The sequence below is a fragment of the Mus musculus genome, chromosome 5 (assembly GCF_000001635.26).
Source record: "Mus musculus strain C57BL/6J chromosome 5, GRCm38.p6 C57BL/6J".
NCBI lineage: Eukaryota > Metazoa > Chordata > Mammalia > Rodentia > Muridae > Mus > Mus musculus.
The window spans coordinates 134,799,172-134,823,578 of record NC_000071.6 but is presented as its reverse complement, the minus strand read 5'-3'; the positions used below and the strand labels follow the sequence as shown (position 1 = coordinate 134,823,578).

Sequence of the window (24,407 nt, the reverse complement as noted above, 5' to 3'; positions counted from 1 at the left end):
TTTGTGTCAAATTACTTCCATAGTAAACAATTAAAAAATCGGGCTGGAGAGATGGCTCAGTGGTTAAGAGCACTGGCTGCTCTTCCAGAGGTCCTGCCTTCAATTCCCAGCAACCACATGGCGGCTCATGACCATCCGTAATGGGATCCAATGTTCTCGTCTAGTGTGTCTGAAGACAGTGACAGTGTACTCATATGAATAAAATACATCTTTTAAAAAAATTAAAAATCAATTTGTTGCCTAAAAATTTAACCATTAATTATATGAGTAAATAGACACATGTATTCATCTTTTATATCTGTCAAAGAAATGTTTAGCCTAATCTGAAAAAAAAAATAGTTTAAGCCACAGGGAAATAAAACCATGGCTCTAATGAGTCCCTGTCCTTTGCGGATGCATCTGGATGAGTTGTAGAGTGTTACAGAGAGTTCTGGAGCTGTTCACTGCCACTCAGGATTTTTCTTGCATTAAGAGAGAATTGCTAGATATTTGATGATCAAAGACACAAAATGTCTTGGGATTTAGGTTTCTCACCAAGACCACACAACAGATGAAGATATTAAACTTTTAGCACCCCAAGGAAAAGAAAGGTTGACTTAGAGCTCAGAGATGCAGGCTTAACATTTAATATTGAAATTGAATATTTTTCTTAATACAACAAACATTGTTTTGCACATTTTTTCTGAGATGAATCAGTCTACGCGAGGTTTTAATCATACCCAGGCGCGCTCTCTAAGCCGGTTACGGAGCTTAAAAGAAAAATCCAAAGAATTCTTTGTTGATCTTGATTAATCTAAGATTACGTCTTAATGGATGTGATGGTCCTTTAAATCCAATATTGGTGAATTGACACAAGAATGAATGATGTCAGCTCACTTGGCCGGCAGCAATTTTAGGCTGATTATTTCAAGATCAAATCAATTCGTCTACAAAAGATGTTCCGGTGGGCCAGGGAGACAGCTCTGCTAATCAGTAAGGACTTGTGGCCAAGCTTGACTGATGATCTGAGTTCGATTCCCCATGTCTGCTGTGGTGGAAGAAGATAACCAGCTCTTAAAAGTTAGCCTCAGACCCCCACACAGGCACACATACCCACCCACCCCAAAATATCATGTAATGCTGAAAAATTAATTAATTGATTTTTTTGATACTTTTGGTCTCAAATTCTATGGACAAGCTTGTGGTGACTTCATTGAAGATTTTTTTCCTCGAGTAAAATATTTTTTCATCTTTTCTTCAAAACCTTCTAACACAATTCCGATAACTAAAGTCGTTAATTTTTATTGACCTCAAAATAAATTTTCTATAAAAAGTAAAGCATGAAGCTGAGGAAATGTCATGCTATTTCTTGTCTTGCAAAGGACTCAGGTTCAGTTCCCAGTACTGACATGATGGCTCATGGTCAATTTTAACTCCAATTCCTGGGGATCTGATCCTTTCTTCTGACATCCACAGACACCAGGGATATACTAGGTGCACAGTCATACATGCAAGAAAAACACTTATAGATGTGTTGGCTCATACCTATAATCCTAGCACTTGGGAGTTGTGGGAGTTGTGGAGATTGAACTCAAGTCATCAGGCTTGGCACCAAGCACTTTTATCCACAGAGTCATTTTGCTAGTCTCTCTATGTTGGGTTTTTAATCATCACATAACATCCCTCTTTATCCAAATTACAATTTCTTTATCTGATACGTTTTTTTTTCTGACAGTAGCACTACTAAGTCTTCTTTGTTTTAATTAATGTTCACATGACATACCTTTTTTAGTTCTTGAGTCATTTTAATTACTTCAAGTGCGTAGCCGTGCCCTTAAAAGAAAAACTTGTCTAGCAGTCTTTGCCTTTTAAGTTGGTGTGGTTAGACCATTTACATTTGTTGCAATTGACAGGCTTAGTTTGAGCTTATTATTTCACACATTGTTTTCTGTTTGCATCATGGTTTTTTCCCTTTTTTTATTCTTTAAGAATTTTTAAAATTACATTTGTGTGTGTGTGTGTGTGTGCGTGTGTGTGTGTGTGTGCATGGATGAAACTGAGTCTGCTCCGAGTGTGTATTAAAACATATGCATGTGCTTGCTGGAAAAGCAATTATGTTCACTAAAGTAATTATGGATATATTATATATGTGTGTATACATGTACAAAAAGTACATATTTATACATGTATACACTTGTCTTAGTTAGGGTTTTGCTGCTGTGAGCAGACACCATGACCAAGGCAAGTCTTATAAAAACAACATTTAATTGGGGCTGGCTTACAGGTTCAGAGGTTCAGTCCATTATCATCAAGGTGGGAGCATGGCAGCATCCAGGCAGGCATGGTGCAGGCAGAGCTGAAAGTTCTACATCTTCATCCAAAAGCTGCTAGTGGAAGACTGACTTCCAGGCAACTAGGGTGAGGATCTTAAGCTCACACCCACAGTGACACACCTATTCCAACCAGGCCACACCTCCAAATGGTGCCACTCCCTGGCCCAAGAATATACAAACCATCACAACACTATATACTAAGTATAAGTATATATACATTATTGCACACTATATTATACTGGATTTTTCACATTTAGTCTAGATTTACTATTTTATCAGTTCTAGTCACTGGTAGGAAACACTCATTGCCATCCAAGTCCTTCCCCTCCCAAGTTCGTTCGTTCGGTCATTCATTCATTCATTCATTCCTCCCTCCTTTTCCCTCCCTCCCTCCTTCTCTCCCTCCCTCTCTCTCTCTCTTTCATTTTTTTGAGACCATGTTTTTTTCTATGCCATACTTCTAACATGGGTTTTATCTAACACATTAACAACTTCCTCAGAATCTAAAATAGTTCTAAAATAAATCTTAGTTTGCTAACTATTAGATGGTGTTAAAATTTTTGCTTTCAACACTCATGCCTATTTAGATTAGGGGTGTGTGTGTGTGTGTGTGTGTGTGTGTGTGTGTTGGGGGACTGCATGTGTGCTCCACACCTGTGTGGAGGTCAGAGGACAATTTTTTGCAACTAGGATCTCCCCTTCCACCTTATTTTTGAGGCATAGTCTCTCTTGTTATTTCATAGGCAAGCTTGCAAACCATTCTCCCGAGTGTGTCTCCTGCCCTGCTGTAGGGCTGCGGGGGCTGGGGTTGCAGATGCAGGCACTGCCTCTGGCTTTTCTACTTGGTTTTCAGAGATGAGACTAGGGTCATCAGAGCTGCTGGGCAAATGCTTTTATCCACCGGCTCATCTCTCCAGCCCTTTGGTGTCATATATATTTTAACAAACCCAAGAGGAAAATCAGATCGGATCTCCTATTTATCCACTTACTGATTATGCCTGCTAGTTTTGCTGGTTTATTCATGAGGTTTCTAAATCCCCTCTGGTATTGTTGTGTGCAAAAACCTTCTTTTTTACTTTTTTTTTTAAGATTTATTTATTTATTATATGTAAGTACACAAATCCCCTCTGGTATTGTTGTGTGCAAAAACCTTCTCTTTTACTTTTTTTTTTTAAGATTTATTTATTTATTATATGTAAGTACACTGTAGCTGTCTTCAGACACTCCAGAAGAGGGAGTCAGATCTTGTTACAGATGGTTGTGAGCCACCATGTGGTTGCTGGGATTTGAACTCTGGACCTTCAGAAGAGCAGTCGGGTACTCTTACACACTGAGCCATCTCACCAACCCTCTCTTTTACTTCTTTTACTGCAGTTCTGTTGCCAATGATATCCTTGATTTTCTTTAATCTCAGAATTTCTTTATTTCACATTCATTCCTGAAAGGTATTTTTGTTAGATGTAGAATTGTGGATTAACAATTCTCTTTCTTTCTTTCTTTCTTTCTTTCTTTCTTTCTTTCTTTCTTTCTTTCTTTCTTCCTTCCTTCCTTCCTTCCTTCCTTCCTTCCTTTCTTCCTTCCTTCCTTCCTTTCTTTCTATTTGCAGTGCTGGGAATTGAAACTAGGGTCTCATGCATGCTACACAATTGCCTTACCACTGAACTATGCTTTCAGCTCCTGAACTGATAGTTCTTTCAACATGGAGACATGTTATGTTACCTCTGACTCTCATGGCTTCAGATAATAAATACTAGTTATTTGACTTGTAATTTTTCTCTGGCTGCTTCAAGACATTTCCTTTGACTTTAGCCTGATGATGACCTGTCAGTACCAACACCTATAGGTTCCCCACTAACCTTGAACTCAGCAGCATGGTGAGTTCACTGGCACATGACACTCAATAAATACATGTAATAAAACCAATCAATCAATTAATTAGTTTATTTGTTTATTGATAGTGTATCTCTGGCTAGCCTGGAACTCACTATATAAACCAGGCTTGCCTCTGCCTTCCGAGTGTTGTGTGACACTACTCTTAGGAAAATGCAAACCAATTTCTACTTTAGTCTAGATATGAAACCAACAACAGACCAAAATAAGGATACCACCAAACTCCAACTTGGTGAAACAATGGGTTTTGTTGGAGTTACTTACAGGAAAATGGATGAGGCACTACTTAAAGAAACAAAATAGGACTCAAAGACAATGGTATCACCAAAGCCTATCTATCATGCACTACAGCTCACAAAAGCTGGAAGTCTGGGGCACACTGCACAGCCAACTCTGCTAACCCGAGCCTCTTCCAGGCATCTCAACTTGCCCGAGAGCATCTCTCAACAGTTCTTATAGATTATATATATGAACAGAGAGGAAGGAGCCTAGAGAATCTGGTCAGTTTCAGGGACTTCCTGAAGCTATTTGAGTTGTCTTAAGAAGCTTTTCTATATGGTGGAAGGTTTCACTTCCCCTTAGAATACCGTGTTGTCTCACATCCATGTAAACATTCTGTGTCTTAATGAGCTTCCCACCGAAATGGACGGTTTTAATCTTGGAAGAAAAGTATTCTGTAACACCCAGCACTGAGATGGAAGGCGTGTGCCACCACGCCCCACATAGCAGATATTTTTTCTTTAAAGATTTAGATTCCCTGTAGTTTGCTGAAACTGACTTTGTGGGCCAAAATATAGTTATGTTTCCATGGTGAAATTTCCATTTTTCATTTACACATGAACTCTTCTACTGTTATTAGGTGTGTGGTTTCATAGATGTTCGCCAGGCCACTTGACAGTACTGTTCAAATGTTCTGTTCGTTACTGATGGCCTGTCTCCATCCTACCAATTGCTGAGATTTCCGATGACAGTTGTTGACACAGCTGTTTTTATTAAGAAGGTTTTTTTTCTCCATCTGTTTTCAATCTCTTTTCTTAGGAACATAAACATTTAAGATTGTTTGAGCCTTTTGACGAACTGACCCCCATGTTATTATGACCTGAACTTTCTCATCTCTGGCACCATTCTTTAGCCTGAAATATAATTAGATAATTACTAATCTAACCACTCTAACTTTGCTTTGACTAGTGTTAATGTGATGTACTCTATTATTTTACTTTTAAAAATGTTCAATTAAGATTTTATGTTGTATGTGTGCATATATGTGCATTCGCATATTCCTTGGCACATGTGTTGAGATCAGAGTTCAAACTGCAGGATTTTGTGTTCTCTTTCCACCATGTAGGTCTTGGGGATCAAACTCAGGTCATCAGGCTTGGTATTAAGTGCTTTTACCTGCTGAGCCATCTCGCCAGCCTTTGTCATTCACTTTTAACTTATTTGTGTCATCACATAAATTATTGGTTTCTTGTAGGCAGCGTATCTGGGGCTCATTCTCTTATCCATCTGATGATCTCTGCCTTTTTTTGCGGAGCACATGAGAACTTTTTCTGTAAGGGTAAAAGGAAAACACTTTACAGTTTATGGGCCACATCTGGTCTACACTGATTTCTCTGCTTTTTTTTTTCCTTTTATTTTTAAGCACTAACACATGTGCATGCCATTATTCATTGAATGGCCACCTGAGAATACGCTGCAGGCCTTGGTTGGTCTCTAGACTATAATTTGCTAATTTCTTATAAAAACTACTTATGTTTTATGTAATTATTGCTATGCTAGGGCTTGAATCTCCCATCTGAATATTGACTCTTTGATATCTTGTTTCTTTTCATTTTTTAAACTTTCTTTTCAGTTAATTAAAATGCTTATGGTCTGCTTTATCTCATTCATTAGTTTGTTAGTGTTTTGTAGCGATATCCTCTAAGTAGAAATGTTGCCATACTTGTGGCCTCATCAAAACTCAGGAAGTAAACAACTCACAAGTCTCTAAAGGTTTCTAAGGCTTACAGGATTCAGGTTCCTCCCTCTCCCAATCCTTGCTGTTATATAAACAGTACAAATTGCTGGGAAGAATGGACGGGGGGGGGGGGGGGGGGGGGGGGGGGGACGACACACCCTGCATAGAGTTTCAGGGCTCCAGCTTTCATATATGGTCCCCTATTCTGCATGCACTTTTAGTGACGCCGCTGTCATTGAGTCATTCCTGCCTTGTGAGTAACCCTAATAAACTCACTGGTTTGTCAAGTTGGATGTTGATGGTGTCGTTACTTTGGCTCCCTATTTGAGGTGAAGAGAGATTTGTTCATATCTCCCTCAGAAAAGTCACACAACACTTAGGTGCATCTTGGGCTTTTGTTTATGTTTGGTGATCAATTTAGGGCTGATAACATGCACCTTTAATATTAATCTACTTTCAAGTAACATCCTATTTTCCTATATTGTATAAAGTCATGTGGTATATTTCTCTCCAACCACCCTTTGATCTCTTCTTGTCAAATGCCTTGTTTTTACATGTTAGGAAGCCCCAGCAAATTACCATTATTTGTATATTGATTGGTGATTTATCTTTTGTGAAGATATGGAAAAGTAGCTCAGTCGGCAAAGTGCATGCTGCACACCTGGGCAGATGTGAGTTCAATCCCAAGAACTCACATAAGAAGCTGGGTGTGGTGGCATGTGTCTGTAATTCCAGCAGCCAGGCAGAGGCAGAGGCAGAGGCCAGGAGAAAGAATATAAAGCTAATTATATTTCTAGTTTTGAACGGTGTTCTGGATTTTTTTAGTTTTTGTTTTGGGGTATGTGTGTGTGTGTGCACGCACACACATGAGTATGCAAGTGTGTGGGTGTGGGTGAATAAGAGCATAAAAATGTATTTGATAGTGAAAAGTGTCAAATCCTGTGTGAAGCACCAACAGCTTCAGAGAGGTTCGTCTTGGAGTTTCCATTTTAGGTGAGTTTTGTTGCTGTTTCCTTATTTAAAAAAAAAAAAAAAAGTTCGCTTGCTGCACAAACCTGGTGACCCAAGTTTGATCTCTGAAACATGAGCAAAAGGTAGAAGGAAAGAACCAACTCCACAGATCTGACCTTTAACCTCCACATGTGGGCCATGGTGTGCACCCCCAATAGTAAATAAATAAAATAAATCAATAATTCAAAACAAGAAAAGTATGTATAAAGGTCAGTATAGAAGTTTTCCTGTGTGTGCATGTGCATGCATGTGTGTGCATGTGTGTGCATGTGTGTGCACGTGTGTGTATGTATGTGCATGTCTGCATGTGCATGCCTACAGGTCTCTGTGTTGTCCAGAGTCAATGTTGGGTGCTGGTTTTCAGGCACTCTCCACCACCACAGCCATCTTGATAAACGGGGTCTCTCGCTGGCATCTCAGGATTGCTGTTTTGTCCAGTGTGGCTATCCCAGGGACAGCTTGTAGGAACTGGTCCCCTCCTTCCACCCTGTGGGTCCTGGGGATTGAACTCAGGTCTTCAGGCTTAGTAACAAGTGCCTTTACCAGCTGGGTCATCATGCTGCTGCTACACTTATCTTTAAAATATGTTTTCTTAGTATCTCTATTGGGTTGTTCATAACTCTAAAACCTACTCTTCATTTTTATATATTTATCTTCTATTCTATAATTTTACTGACATCATTACTTAGTTCTAATGGTTCTGTGTGTGTGTGCATGTGTGTATGAGCTTTAAGATTTTCTAAATATGAGGTCATATCATGTGTTCATAGAGTTGTATTTCATCGTTTCCAATCTGGATGCCTCTATTTATTTATTTTGCCTAATTGCCCTAGATAGAATATCTAATAGAATATGGAATGTAAGCGGTAAGACACAGACATCCTGTCTTGTCTTGGTCTTTGGGGAAGATTTTTCCATCTCTCACTATTACGTATAAAGTTAACTGTGGCTTTTGGTTGTTGGTTTTTAAATAAATCTACCATATAATCCAGTTATCCCGCTTCTGATTTATATATCCAAAGGAAATAAAAGCAGCACACCAAAGCCATCACTGCCTGCCCATGTTTATTATGGCGCTACTCATAACAGAAAATAGCCTAGATATGAAATGAATCCAGGTACCCATCCATGGATGGATGGATAAAGAGAATATGATATATATTCACAGCAGACTATTTATTATTCAGCCATGGAAAGGAATGAGGCAGGCCTGTTGGGGCAGGATTCTGAGCCTAGTCTCTTGAGAGGTTGAGGCAAGAGGATTTCCAGTTTAAGATCTGTCTGGGCTAAAGAGTGAATTCAAAGCCAATCTGAGTAGCCTAGTAAGAAAGACCTTTCTCAAAAGGAAGGCTGGAAATAGGCCTGGGGCTGTGGCTCAGAAGCACACCTGCCTAGAATCCCCCAGGGAGGGGCTGGGGGTGTGGCTCAGTGGTAGAGCCCCTGCCTAGAATCCCCCAGGGAGGGGCTAGGGGCGTGGCTCAGTGGTAGAGCCCCTGCCTAGAATCCCCCAGGGAGGGGCTGGGGGTGTGGCTCAGTGGTAGAGCCCCTGCCTAGAATCCCCCAGGGAGGGGCTAGGGGCGTGGCTCAGTGGTAGAGCCCCTGCCTAGAATCCCCCAGGGAGGGGCTGGGGGTGTGGCTCAGTGGTAGAGCACCTGCCTAGAATCCTCCAGTGAGGGGCTGGAGGCGTGGTTTGGAGTCTGCACAGAATCCCTGGTCCTCCTACTGGGTTGCTTCCTCCAGCCTTGATAGGTGGGTTGTGTCTAGTCTTACTGTAACTTGTTATGCCATGTTTGGTTGATATTCCTGGGAGGCCTGCTCTTTTCTGAAGGGAAACAGAGGAGAAGTGGATCTGGGGGCAAGGGGAGATGGGGGGATGGGAGGAGCAGAGGAAGGGGTACTCTGACTAGAATATAATGTGTGAGGAAAAGAATAAACATCTTAAAAAAGAATATAATAAAAAATTCCATTAACTGGGGTGGCATAGGGGTAGGGGAGAAGGTTCAATCATTCACGAGTGTAGATTCCCTTGATTTCAACATTTCCCATCAAGCCCTGTTGTTGCTGTTTTAGGAACTAAGGTTCTAGAATATGAACTGTTTTTCTTTTTTTTTTAATTTTTGGTTGTGAGATTAATTTTTTAAAGATTTATTTATTTTATTTATATCAGTATGTTGTAGCTGTCTTCAGACACACACCAGAAGAGGGCATTGGATCCCATTACAGATGGTTGTGAGCCACCATGTGGTTGCTGGGAATTGAACTCAGGACCTCTGGAAAAGCAGTCAGTGCTCTTAACTGCTGAGCCATCTCTCCAGCCCCTAGAATATGAACTTTTAGGGGACACATTCTAACCATAGCATCTATACCCTAACCTCCAACGTCTATGTCCTGTGTGTGTGTTTGTGTATGTGTGTGCGTACACGTGCATGCATGCCTGTGTGCATGTGTTCATTCCTGTAGTGGGGGAGGGGGGTTCAAGTGAATGTGCAAACATGCGCATATGTGTTAAGGTTAAAGGTTAACTCCAGGCATCAGTTCTCAGGACTTTGTCCATCTTGTTTCCAGAGGGAAAGTCTCTCACTGGACTAGAATTTGCCAAGTAGGTGAACTTGGCCAGCCACTTGGCCTAGGCCTGGGTTGGCTCTAGGAATCCACCCGTCCCCATCTGCCCAGCATTTCGGTGATAAGTGTGTGCCTTCACTCTTGGCTTTTTTACATGGGTTTGAGGGATGGAACTCAGGTCTTCATGCTTGCAAAGCAAGCATGTTACTGACTGAACTGTCTCCCCAGTTCCACATGTCCTCTCCCTTGTACAATACAAAATATATTCATTTTTATCCCCAGTGTCCCATAAGTCTTGACTTGTTCCAGTATCAACTAGAAAGTTCAAAGTCCAGAGTCTCATCTGAATCAGATATGGATGGGGCTCAAGGCATGATTCATCCCCAGACTAACGCCTTTCCAGTTAATCCCGAGAAATCAAAACAAGCTATGTTCTTCCAAAATGCAGTGATAGGGCAAAGATATTCCTACTCTGAAAGGGAGGGATGGGTGAGAATACAGAACTGGAGTGTGGTCATGTGCACCTGTAATCTCAGCACTCAGGAGGTAGAGGCAGGAGAATTGAGAGGTCAAGGTTATCCTTATCAATGCAGTAAGTTCAAGGTCAGCCTGGGCTATATGAGACCTTCTCTTGAAACACAGATCACAAACAGGTTATCATGGTGCACTTGGAGTTCCAGCATTCCAGAGGCTGAGGCAAGAGAATTTGGTAATTCAAGGCCATCTTGGGCTACAAAGCAAGGCTTTGTCTCATTTGTTAAAGTGTCTGCCAACAAGCCTGAGACCTGAGCTTGGTCCCAGCACCCATATAAAAGCTCGTTGCAGTGGTGCGTGTGTGAAACTCCAGTGTTGGGGACATGGAGACAGATGGATCCCTGGTGCTTGCCCACCTGCCTGCCAAGCTATATTGGTAAGCTCCAAGTTCAGTGACAGATTCTGTATCAAAAAGAAGGTGTCATGGGCCAGAAAGGTGGCTCAGGTAAAGATGCTTGCTGAGCAAATATGACAACCTGAATTCTATTCCAGGATCCCACAGTGGAAGGAAAGAACCAATCCCCCAAAGTCATCCTCTGACAATATGTGGCATGGCATCACGTCTGTGCTCCCACATACCCTGCATGCACTCACACACATGCACCAACAATAGCAATAATGAGGAAAGGTGCCTACCACTTGCCTGTGTTTACACGTACTTGCATGCACACACACACACATTTCGCTGATCTCTTTGCCGAGAGAGGCACATATACACCCCCACACAAAGACTCCATTGTGGAGATTTGTTTTACCAATGACCCTGGTGGTCCTGCCCTTGTTCTGTGGGCCTCAATCCATATACCTCCAAGCACACACCCACAGTGACACACTCCCTCCAACAAGGCCACACCTCCTAATAGTGCCATTTCCCATGGACCAAGCATTCAGACACATGAATCTATGCGGGCCACACCTATTCAAAACACCACATATGTAGGTGTCTCTATTTGTGTGAATGGATGCTCTGTGAAGTGGAAACTTAAGGATTCTTTGGAAAGTCAGTTGTATTAGATGGTGTTTTGCTGGGGCAAACACATGAGCGAACACTTTGCTGAAGCAGACACAGGTGAACGGATGTTCTGCTAAAGCAAGCACGTGAAAGGACACATGATGAAGGATTTTTTTTTTTTTTTTTGCTAATAGCATTCATGTATTGGGTCCACCTTACATTGAATAGTTGAGCTCCATTTGTGCGGACTCCATAGAAAGAAATGCACCAAAAAACTTCTGGTGGTGCTGTGGCTTCTTGCTGCTTCTGCAGACTCAGGCTGATTGGCAGCTGAATCAGGCTCACATGCTGAGGAAAGACCCGTGAAGGACACATGATGTTTGCAGGGAGTATAAATAGGACTCAACAGACAGTAATGGAGGCTGGGCTTGGCTTGCTTACAGAGCTAGCTGTGCAATGCTTGTTGGTCTCGTGTCTTTGCTGATCTTCTCTTTGCCGAGAGAGGCACAGTCGAGGACTTCTCCTGGTGTTCCTGCTGGTCCCTCCTGCTGACTCGTGCTGAGGCTGAGGCCTGGCTGTCTCTGCTAGGTAGTGTCACTACTACTGATTCGTGTTTGCTATCCTGACTCTACAGAATTGGACTGCTGGTGGATCTGCGAAATGTTTTCAAGTGGATCGAGCTGCTGACCTGTGAACCGAACTGCTAATTTCCTAACAATGCAGATGGAATTTGCTCCAAAGAACAATTTCTAAACAGGTCCACTTTCCCCATATTCTTTCTTTTCCACTACCTGTGGTAGATGGTGGGCTAGAAAGAAGGTTGAAGTCGTTAAGAACCATCATTAAAAGTAGGCTTTGAAAAAAATTAAAGTTACAGCTCTCTGTGTGTATGTGTTCCTGGAGTCTAAAAGATGTTGGGTCTTCTAGAGCTGAAGTTACAAGGGATTGTGAGCTGTCCGTCATGGGTATCAGGAGCCTTAGGTCCTCTGCAAGAGCAGGAAGTACTCTTAACCACAGAGCCATCCCTTCATCCCTACTTCTCTCACAGTTTTAGAAAGTTCTTTGTACAGTTGGTTATGTGTTTGTTGAGTGTGAGCATTGAATATAGAAATTAAAGAACAGTGTGTGTGGGTTTTCTTCCACCGTGAGGGTCCTGGGGATCTAATTCGGCTGCTTAGGCTTAGCCAGCAAGCCCCTTTACCCACTAAGCTATCTCATGAGCTCCAAGAATCCTGTTTTGACACTGTCCGTGACTAGAAGTGATTCTCCTGTCTCCACCTTCCACCTTACCATAGTAGTGCCAGGATTATAGATTCCGGCTCCTGCACCTGGCTTTTTAAACATGGGTTTCAGGAAGTCAAGTTCAGGTCCTCAGGCTCAAATAGAGAATTTTGTGCCCTCTGATCCATTTTCCTGAACATTAAGCCATCTTCCTGGACCACTGAGCCATCTTCCTGGCCCACTGAGTCATCTTCCTGGATCACTGAGTCATCTTCCAGGACCACTGAGCCATCTTCCTGGCTCAGCTATTTTAACTGAGCAAAGACATCTAGGTTGACAGCTTTTCCCTAGTCCTTCAGAGACATCATTTTGTTGTCCCTGCCCCCAGCTTTCACTGTGAGTTGTCACATGAATTCAAGGAATCAATCCCAGGTACTCTGAAAGAGCAGCCAGTGCTCCTAACCCCTGGGCCACCCCCAAACCCTGCAGCAAGTATTCCTAACCTCTGAGCTGTCTTTCCAGCCTCTCTACATTATCTTCTGAGAAGGGGTTTCTCATTGTACCTCCAGTCCACTGGTTGAGCTCGCCTGGCTGGCCTGCCAGCCCTGAGGAGCAGACTTAGTGTACAAGGTACTGACATGGAGGGCCTGAATCTTCTTCACAAAGTCATTTACATCGTTATCTTTCCCTGGTTTCCCAGCCATGCCCAGGATACTGGGCTCTTAGTATCCTGAGGGAGTTGAGCCACCTCTTACGGACCACAACCCCAGATAACATTTCAGGTGTGCAGCTGCCCGTAGAGCCTTTAATCCCAGCACTAGGTAGGCATCAGCAGGCAAAGTTCTGTGAGTTCAAGGGTAGCCTAGTCTACAGAGTAAGTTCCACGACTGTCAGGTATGCATAGAGAAACCCTGTGGGGAAAAATTTTTTAAAAAATAAAGAGCAAATGATCTGAGCACCATCCTTTTTCTCTGCTTCCTAACACAGTGTGGCCAGCTACTCAGCCTCCCGCCGCCAGGGCCTCCCCACCAGGAGGGACCACACCTTCAGACTGTGAGCCACAGCAGAGACTGCCTCTCTTAAGTTGCTTCCTCTCAGTTATTTGGTCCCAGTTTTTAAACAAAACAAAACCCAAAATGTGAAAGGGGCGGGAGGGGGGTGGAATGTTCTAGAACCAGGGGAGATTACACAACTCTCCAAAACTATTGGGTTACTCCACTTAGTGCATTGACTATATTGTGTATGACTCGTATCTCAATAAAGCTCTTATTTCAACAAAACTGTGAGTGTGAAGTTACGCAGGGGTTTGGGGTGGGCTGGGGGGAGGAATTCTGGTGTCTAATGGAAGGTGGGATGGGGCTCAACGGGGCCTGTGACTCATAAAACTTATTTGCCAGTGGGACCAGCCCTGGAGACAAAAGGAGTGACAGGCCTCAACCCAGATCTCTGGACATATTGTCCCAGCATACCTTGCGCCCTCCGTTCTTCCGACTAACTATATAGCAGGGCCTCCATGGGATGGTAGATCAACTGAGCAACACTTTCATGCTGTCCTGTCCTGCCCTGCCTGGTGAGCATTAGCTGTTCCCCCCACCCACCTCCATCCCCAGGGCTTCTCTCGCTTCCAAGAAGGCGGCCTGGGAGGACCCAGATTGCACCAAGGGACAAGACGTTTGGTTCTCTGGAAAAGAGGGGTGGGAAATTGAACCTGACACCTGGCAAGGCCCACAGGCTGGGCAACACGCTGGGGAGGCTGGCCTATACTCCACACGAGGGTTGTCTAGGCCAGCGCCTCTCCTGGGGTCTTGGCAGAGGCCAGGGCAGGCCAGCACTGGTGGCAGATTGCCTGTGGGTAATGAAAAGGCTCAGAGATTGGTCATGGCGGCTCTGACAGTATTTTGTGTGCTGGTGTTCACAATAAGGGAGAGATGCGTAAGCTCATGCCAGAGGCTCTGTTACTCCTAGTGACAGCCGCAGAACACATGCTTGGACCCTTCTAGAACATTCTTGCTGCCATTGCCTCTACTCTCAGTACAAGCAAGACACTGAAGTACCCTGAGCTATGATGTCTCCATTAAATTCAACGGTCTCATACCCAGGCACAGCTTACAGTTGGTACCCATATGTCTTTCCATCTTCTTAGTTTTGTTTTCGGACATTTTAGCCAGATCCTGTCTGTGATGACCTCTGTGGCTCTGGTCTGCTCTATGTCCATGCAGAAGGGTTTCTGCTAACCCATGTGGCTGTGGTCACAGGCTGGCTTCCTTCCTGGAGTTAGAGGGTCTGTCTCCAGGTTCTCCTGACTCCAAGTCTAGTCCCTCTGGGCTGACAACCCCTGTCAGATAGAGCACGCCCAGTGCCTCCCTCAGCTTATCTAATGCACAAGATCCCCGGGCCATCTTCTTGCCCAGTGTTTGGCCTGCGGACAAATGCTCACCAGAAACACTGGCTGGGAAGAGGGGCTTCTAGAAAACATGAAAAAAGTCTACACGCTGTCAGGTGAGCCTACATGCTAAGAAAAGGGGCCTGGGTCAAGGGTTGCTCTAAGATTTTCCTCCCCTGTGACTGCTCTCACCGTTAGCTTCAGCTTGGTCCCATCTTCAGCAACAGCACTGCCACCAATAAGACCGCCAGTGTCCGCACCAACCCCATCATGTATTCCATTCAAGTCTCTCTCAAAACCTTCACACCCACCCTCACCTCCATCTCCATACCTACCCTCACCTCCATCTCCACACCCACCCTCACCTTCATTTGCACACCCACCCTCACCTCCATCTCCACACCCACCCTCACCTCCATCTCCACACCCTCCCTCACCTCCATCTCCACACCCTCCCTCACCTCCATCTCTACACTCACCCTCACCTCCATCTCCACATTCACCCTCACCTCCATCTCCACACCCTCCCTCACCTCCATCTCTACACTCACCCTCACCTCCATCTCCACACCCTCCCTCGCCTCCATCTCCACACCCTCTCTCACCTCCATCTCTACACTCACCCTCACCTCCATCTCCACACCCACCCTTACCTCCATCTCCACATTCACCCTCACCTCCATCTCCACACCCTCCCTCACCTCCATCTCTACACTCACCCTCACCTCCATCTCCACACCCTCCCTCACCTGCATCTCCACACCCTCTCACCTCCATCTCTACACTCACCCTCACCTCCATCTCCACACCCTCCCTCACCTCCATCTCCACACCCACCCTCACCTCCATCTCCACATTCACCCTCACCTCCATCTCCACACCCTCCCTCACCTCCATCTCTACACTCACCCTCACCTCCATCTCCACACCTACCCTCACCTCCATCTCCACACCCTCCCTCACCTCCATCTCCACACCCTCTCTCACCTCCATCTCCACACCCACCCTCACCTCCATCTCCACACCCTCTCTCACCTCCATCTCTACACTCACCCTCACCTCCATCTCCACACCCTCCCTCACCTCCATCTCCACACCCACCCTCACCTCCATCTTCACACCCTCCGTCAACTCCATCTCTACACTCACCCTCACCTCCATCTCCACACCTACCCTCACCTCCATCTCCACACCTACCCTCACCTCCATCTCCACACCCTCCCTCACCTCCATCTCTACACTCACCCTCACCTCCATCTCTACACTCACCCTCACCTCCATCTCCACACCCTCTCTCACCTCCATCTCCACACCCTCCCTCACCTCCATCTCTACACTCACCCTCACCTCCATCTCCACACCCTCTCTCACCTCCATCTCCATACCCTCTCTCACCTCCATCTCCACATTCACCCTCACCTCCATCTCCACACCCTCCCTTACCTCCATCTCCACACCCTCTCTCACCTCCATCTCCACACCCTCTCTCACCTCCATCTCCACACCCTCCCTCACCTCCATCTCCACACCCTCCCTCACCTCCATCTCCACACCCTCTCTCACCTCCATCTCCATACCCTCTCTCACCTCCATCTCCACATTCACCTGTGCTGTCACGTCAGTTCTTACTTCCCCCACCCCTCTCTCCACTCTGGTGTCTACCTCCACCCTACCTATCATCCTCACCTCCACCAGTACTCTCTTCTACTGTCTGCTCATGCCCACAACTGACATTTTCAATGCTTCCATCTAACTCCAGGCTTCTGACATTACTAAAGATTGGGTCTGGTTGCCTGTTCCACAAGTTGGAACTCTTCCCTTGAATCATAATATTGAAGGTCTCAGATGGTGGACATCTGTGCTGAGGGACTTCATGACCAAGCAACTAATGCCATAGAGGCCATGACTATGCAGCTAACTCACTCTTGGGACAGTGAATCCAAGAGCTTTATTCTCCACAGGTCTGATCTCAAAGAAATCATGTGACCTGGGGAAGAACCACAAATTGAGTCAGCCTCTGACTGTTTTGTTTCATTCTAGATCCTTCTCACTTCTAAAAGTGTAAGAGCAATGAGTCTTCCCTCCTCAGAGACACAGTAGAAAGTATGGCCCCAGCCTGCGCACTAAGAGAGGCCTGCGCAGTGGGAGCTTCTGTCTCAGGCCTCCCACTGTGTTTCAGACAAACTTTTTTCCAGCATTGAGACCTTAAGGAAGCAACACACTATCTCAGCTAAAACTCTTTCTCTCTCATCTATAAACAGAGCATCAAATATAAAATATACCCCTTGAGACTGCTATGGGAATTAACTGAGCCCATCCAGGTTAAGTCCTGGGATTGAATTCTCATCAGTGAGCCAGGCATACAGGGGAGGGGAGTGTAGGAATGGATATCTCTCCTTCCCAGTCAGGATCAGTGAAGACAGTTGCCCTAAGGTCATCATTTGGAAGGGATCGGTAGAGCCACACCAGGAACCCCCTGTTCCATTTTGAACTCCGCTCAACTTGGAAATGTGAGAGATAAGCTAAAATATCCATAGTCAGTCCTTATTCTGTAACCCATGGCCTGGGCCAGAGAAGGAGGAAAGCTGGGCATGGGCTGGGAGGAGATTGACAGTTCCCCTCTTGGCAAAAGAACTCAAGGGAAAGGGTTTGGTGGGTCTGGGACAAGAATCCTGCAAGGTACCAAGCAGTCAGGGAACCAGCAGTGGTAGAAAACCAGAGGTGAGCTCCAGGTAAGAGACTGTGACACCACAGAGGCTGTATCTAAGCACCAAGAGGGAGAACAGGGTCTTAGTATGACAGGCAAGACTGAGGCGCCCTGGCCCTAAAGGCCAAGTGTTGAAAGGCTGTTGGGTTGCTGATCATTCATGCCAATCCAAGGAGAGCCAGTGCCAGAGTGAATAGGGCAAGCACAGGACAAGAGTGGTCCCAGGACCCCCTCCTGATACCCATGGCTGGGGCTGGGGCTGGGGCTGGGGCTGGGGCTGGGGCTGGGGCTGGGGCTGGGGCAGGGGCTGGGGCTGGGGCAGGGGCTGGGGCTGGGGCTGGGGCTGGGGCTGGAACTGAAGATGGCCATGGACTGATGGAAGATGGACAAGGACTAGCTAAATGCTAGTCTTTTTCTCTCTGTCTCTCTGTCATCTCTCTGTCTCTGTGTCTCTCTCTCTGGGGGGAGTGTCGGGGGTCAGAGAGCAGCTCCAGGTGGCATTCCTCAAGTACCACCCACTTTTTTTTTTTCTTCTTGAGACAAGATCTATCACTGGCCTGGAACTCACCAACTCCGCTACGCTGGCTGTCCAGTGAGGCCCAGAGATACTCACAGCTCTGCCTTCAAGGATACGCTGCTATTCTAGAGTTCAGGTGCCCCTGGGGGGCAGAAGGTCTGGAGTTACAAGTGGTTGTGAGCCAGCTGACATGGGTGCTAGGAACTGAACTTGGGTCTGCTGGAAGAGCACTATGAATTCTTAACTACCCAGCCATCTCTCCAGCCCAGACTCTGGGAATCAAACTCACGCTTGCTTATACAGTTAAGCACTTGACCAGCTGAGCTTCCTCCCCAGTGTTCTTCTCCTTTCTCAAAACCTTCTTGTTCTGAGGGTCCGTGACTAGGGCCCCTTGTAAGAGCCCTTCCCTAGGGGAGGTCTTTGGGAGCCTACAGACTGACAGTGTTGGGATTTCTGGCTATGTCACTTCGGGAGACTATCCTACTCCACCCCTGTACCTAGTGAAGCCATGGAGTAACCTCCACTCACCTATGCCCAAAGCTGCCCTTCAGGGCCAGCGAGCTAGCTCAGTAGTTAAGAGCATTTGCAGCTCTTCGAGAGGACCTGAGCTTGGTTCCCAGCGTCCACTTTGAGAAGTTCATGATTGCCCATGACTGTGGATCCGGGGAATCTGTCGCCCTCTTTTGGCCTCTGGGGGTACTGCACTCACATAAGCATCACTGTCATAACACACACATAAGTAAAACACACACACACATATTTAAACCTGCCCCTCTTTCGTCATCTCTATGTCACTGAAGGACACTGAGGCATGGAGTAGTTAAGCAACTTGCCTGAGGTACACAGCAAGACAGCTAGGGACAGTCAGAAACCCACGTGATGGGAGACATACATTTGGGCCAGGGCCCACAGAGAAGACGATGAACTGGCTTGGTGTTCTGGGGAAGAGGAGGAGCCAGAAAACAAGAGGAGCAGCTGGTGCTGCAGCCAGCCACCAACAGGCCCAGGCTCCCTGCCACCCACCGTCTAGCCAACTGCTGCCAGGGCGGGCTGCCGACTGCACCGCGGGCGGCCAGCGCGTCTAGGTTCCTCAGGCTGCACTCCCGCTCCTCATGGGCCTGGCACAGCTCCGCATATCATGGGCCTGGATGCTTCAAAGAGCAATTCCCGAGCAAGACCAGAGCTTGCAATGAGACACTTCCAGCCTCGGGGCCTTAGCTGTTTCTTCATGGATCTTCAGAGCCCCACTGAACACGGGGTACAAGGTCTCCATGAGAGTTACACATATATGGCTGGCCTGGGTAAAGACTCGGGCGGGCATCTTTGTGGCCCAACAAGGTCCCACTCCCTTTCAACCTCCCATTGCCTTCCTGGGGGGAGCAGTGAGGAGTCAGGTGGGGCCCCAGTATGGGAGAGGGGAACCTTGACTTGGGAATCACGGGTACTCTGGGAAGGCATTTCTAAGTAGGGAAGAGACGTGGAGGGTCCACATGTTAAGCCATCTCTCCCAAGACACCTTCAGGACACTAACTACCTGCCACTCACCACACAGGGTGTCCTGCCTCACTCAGCTGCTAGTTTCCTCTCAGACCCACCATGCCACTAAACTAGAACCACAATCCCAAATCAATTTATTCATAATTTCTCTCCCCACTAATCTTTTTCTTCTCTCTCTTCCCCTCTCTCTTCTCCTCTCCCCTCTCTTCTATTCTCTATCTCCCCTCCACTCCACTCCACTCCCCTCCCTAATGCCTTGTATATGAGAACCTAACCTTGACCCTTAGCATGTGGTGGCATGTGTTCATCACCCCAGTCTGAGGAGGCAGAGACAGGAGGAACCCTGGGGAATCTCCAGCCAGCTTGCTAACCAACTCAGTGAAGTTCACGGCATGGAGGGACTCTACCTGGAAATAAAAACGCAATGGTGCCTGGGGTTCTCTTCTGGCCTACACACATACACACATGCTTCTGTGATTACCCAGACACTCCATACACATGTTCTCTCTCTCTCTCTCTCTCTCTCTCTCTCTCTCTCTCTCTTTCTCTTTCTCTCTCTCCCTCTCTCTCTCTCTCTCCCCCAAACTCCTGCAGGATCTGCAGTGGCTGGTGGGATCTTGGAGGTGAGAAGAGGTACAGATGATTGGTGTCTGTCATGTCAGGGACAGCCTAGTTGCCTATGTCTTCAGCGGCCTCATGTGGAGCAGCCCCGTCCTGGGGAGGCTTGGATTTGAGATTAATTCCCTACCACTTCCTAACTGTCCATTCTGGGTAAGCCTTTAGCCTAGTGCTATTCTCTCTTGTTGTAACAGATTGACAGACAGAAGGATTAAACAAGGAAGGATTCGTTTGGGTCGAGGGGGGGTCAAAGGTCTCAGGCTACCATTGCCTGTCACCGTGGTTGTAAGGTTTCATGGCAAGGCTGCATGTTACAGCAAAGTGTATGGTTGATGAAAGGGGCTCACCTCTTGGTGACCTGGAAGCAGAGAGAGGAAGGAGAGAACCTGAGGAACGTGTGGCCCACAATGACATACTCTTCCAAGTAGATCCCACTTCCAGAACTTTCTGTCACCTCATGATAATGCCATCAAGTTATGAATCCATTAATGGATTCATCTGTCAGCTACATCAGAATCCTCATGATCCAATCACATCTCAAAGGTTGGGTCCACACCCCATGGTGCCACCCAGCCAACTCTAACTCCAGTTCCAGGGAATCTAATGACTTCATGTGGCCCCCATGGACACCACACACACATACACACATGCATGCGCAAACAAGCACATGCACACACAAACACAGGCACACACACGGTGCACATATATACATGCAAACAAAACACTCAAACATATGAAATAATAAAAATAAATAAATCTGAGGGGGGAAAAAACTGAATTGTGTTAGCAACTGCCGTCACTCTATGATGCCAGCACCACACCTCTCAAGCTGATGGAGTGGAAGTGGGTAAGTAAGGAGGAGGCCATACTATGGCTGGTACCAAGGCAACTGCCCACAAAACCGCTGGTGGCTAAGAGCCCAGGAAACGTCAGGCTACAAAAGCCACTCATAAAAGTGTGTCCTCTGTTGGAGGGGTGAAGCAATCTCATCATGACAGACTGGTACTGTGGCAATGGGAAATCAGATGCTATCAGAAGTTTCCTGAACTTCCCATTCTCAAACTCCGCTTCCAGCGTCTAGTGCCAGAAATTGCCCAGGACTTCAAATAGACCTGTGCTTCCAGAGTGCTGCTATTGGTGTTTAGCCGAGGGGGCGGGGCTGAAAAGATCTGTTTGGTTAGCCTTTTCGAAAATACTGATCTGCGCGCTAACTGTGTCAAACGTGTAACAGTTAGGCCAAAAGAGATCCAGGTAGTACGTGACAATTCGCCAAGACTGTCCTCAAAAGCCCACTATGAGGGGAAAGATTTTATTCCCTCAACCCCCTCCCAAAAAAAGTCCCCCTCTTCTTCCTGTTCTGAATGTTAGATAATTTTTCCATGGGGCCAAAAGGTACCTAAGTATGTGGTTGTGAGTGGAAAAATAGGGGGCACAATCAGGTATTGGCAGCTTCTCCGTTTTCATCTGCGTGTAAATTTTTAATCTCAGTGCAAGATGTAAAGCATTTTAATGCAGGTAAAACTGTGCCCATGAACACACTCAACAGTTCAACTTTATAACAACCATGAATAAAGCTGTTAAAATTTTCTGAACAATGTCAGCATTAGGGTTTTAAAAAATAAGTATATTTTTTATTGATGGCAAATAAAAGGTGTTTGTGGCAGGTTTTTTTTTTCTTTTTATAGAAGATATCATTCATTTGCCATTCACTTTTCTGAGTTTCCCTGCATGAAAATGCATGCATGTTTTTAATGTTGCTTGTCTTCTGTGCTGTTCCTGCGAGTTTGATGTTAAAACACATTAAACTATATTTAAAGAAGAAGGAGGAGGAGGAGGAGGAGGAGGAGGAGGAGGAGGAGGAGGAGGAGGAGGAGGAGAAGGGGAAGAGGAAGAGGAAGAGGAAGAGGAAGAGGAAGAAGAAGAAGAAGAAGAAGAAGAAGAAGAAGAAGAAGAAGAAGAAGAAGAAGAAGAAGAAGAAAGATTGAGTCCACAGACTTGGGACCAAGGCTTGAATGCAGGACTGTCTCAGAGAACACTTTGTATCTATATGAGTTCATTTCCTTATTGCTACAACAAAAAGCAACTTAAGGAAGAGAGGGGATCCAGTCCATCATGACAGGGAGAGCATGGCGTCGAGTATGGCGGCAGGAGCATGAGGTGGCTGCTCACATGACATCTGCAGGCAGGAAGCAGAGAGAGATAGAAGCTTTTCTTTTTATTTAGTCAAGGACCCCAGTCCATGGGATGGTGTTGTACGCACTCAGGTTGGGTCTTCCCTCCTTGACTAATCCAACCTAGAAACTCATCGCAAACAAGCCCAGAAATCCTTTTTTATGATGATTCTAAATCCCATCAAGGTGACAATCAAGATCAGTCATCATAGCATCCAAAACTCCATGTCCTCTTCGGGCCTCTGTCCTTCTATCTACAAAGCTAGAAGTTAGGACCCATAGCTGGTCAGACGTGCCGATGATGACTCTACATCGGCTTCCCCCTTTAGGGAGTATCTGTTTCATTGTGAGACACTTGGGGGTTCCATCCTCAAAGAATCAAGGTTTTGGGATACTCTCAGCCTGAAGAAGACATCCTGACATATTCCCGTGGGGAAGTGATGGTCTCCAGGGTCTCTGTTGTGAAAGAAGGTGAAAGGACCCCTCCTACCAACAAGCTACTGTGGGCTCCGCCCCTCTGCACCCTGAATCAGCACTTTTTCCCTGAGGATGGGTATTTGCCTCAGTGCTGGTTGATGCTCCCTGGAGGTGAGACCCACATCTCCAGATTCTCCTGGGGAGGCCTCCCAGGTGGTACTTGGGGCACTCACCTGAGTTTCCAGTGGCTCCTCCCAGCCATTTGTATGCGATTCTGCCAATTGCCTATGGCTTTGATGTCAAGGAAGGTGCTAGAGTGTATGACTAGGGGAGTTCACTGAAGAGGGCTCCATCCATGTGGGCATAGGGAAGCCATCATCCATGCTGGGTGAAGAGAACACTGTAGTTACTTTAAGGTCCTCCATGATCCTGCTAGTAACCCTGCACCATGCTCTTGTTTCTAAGCCCAATAAACTCATTGGCTTCTTGAGGCAAGTTTGATGGAATTGTACTTCGGTTTGTCATAGGAACCCTGTGAGGAGGGGTCCTTCCCTCCAAGGAAGGAGTTCTCACAATACAAGCTGCTTTGCTCCTCCCACACTCTCCATGATGCTCCACCCCCACTTCCCACCATGGTGCTCCACCCACTCTCCCTACCATGATGCTCCACCCACATTCCCTCATGATGCTCCACCCACTCTCCACCATGATGCTCTTCCCACTATCTATCATGATGCTCCACCAACTCTCTACCATGGTGCTCCACCCATACTCTCTACCATGGTGCTCCACCCACTCTCCACCATGGTGCTCCACCCACTTTCCACCATGATGTCCCACCCACTCTCCACCATGATGCTCCACCCACACTCCCTACCACAATGCTGTGCCTCAAGCAGAAAAAACCCTTCCTCCTTTGAGAAAACTGACTGACACATGCCATCCATAAGCACTTTCGCAGGCATGGCTGTTTCTCCTCACCCTTTCTTGGGAACTTAATTTTTGTTTTATCATTTACACCATCATGGTTGTGTTTCTTGCCTAGATTAGGGGAGAAGGGGTAGGAGGGTTTATTCTGGCCACAGTTTCAAAGGGTTCAGTCCTTGTTAGTGGGGAAGACATGGCAGAATTCATGGTAGCAGGCCTGTGGAGCAAGGGCCATTCGCATGGTGGGTGGGTGCGTGGGTGCGTGGGTGGGTGGGTGGGTGGGTGGGTGGGTGGGTGGATTCTTCTAGAAAGAAGAATCATGAGTTCTTTTGATGGAGGGCATGGCCCTCTGGATGTTCTAGGCATGGGGAATAGAAATTTTGAGAAGTGAAATAGAAAAAAAAATAGTAGTTAACGAATAAGAAACCAGATGGACCTGTCACAAGCTATGGCTGCTCCTCTATCCTAAAGACTCTGGGGAAGCGGGGTGGCTTACTTCATAGGACAGGACGGCAGGATGGAGCGGATGAGGTGGCAGTGGCTGGACCCTAAAGCAGTGGGCCATGAGGGAGCAGGTAGCACTCTCTGGGAAATAACAAACCTATCATGTGGCATTGGAATCTGGAATGTCCCCCAACATGTTTTTGAACACTTGTTCCCCAACAAGTGGGGCTGTTTGGGGGTGGCCGTGGAGGTTTTAGGAGATGAGTTCTGGCTGAAGGGAGTAGGGA

General features: G+C 46.2%; 1 long non-coding RNA gene across 8 annotated transcripts in view; it reads right to left on the bottom strand.

Annotated features, from left to right (window-relative positions):
- Positions 1 to 610: 610 nt before the first annotated feature.
- Positions 611 to 24,407, bottom strand: part of Gm30003 — a 77,257-nt gene continuing 53,460 nt past the window's right edge. For 3 of the 8 annotated variants that reach the window (XR_003955805.1, XR_868582.3, XR_377128.3), the window contains 2 exons: positions 22,983 to 23,133; positions 22,079 to 22,337 (listed from right to left, as the gene is read on the bottom strand). This is a non-coding gene — a long non-coding RNA (predicted gene, 30003). Of the gene's footprint in view, positions 1,028 to 21,454; positions 22,338 to 22,361; positions 22,789 to 22,982; positions 23,134 to 24,407 lie in introns of those variants that run through there. The other 5 variants (XR_868585.3, XR_003955804.1, XR_868587.3 and 2 more) reach the window with 4 other exon arrangements.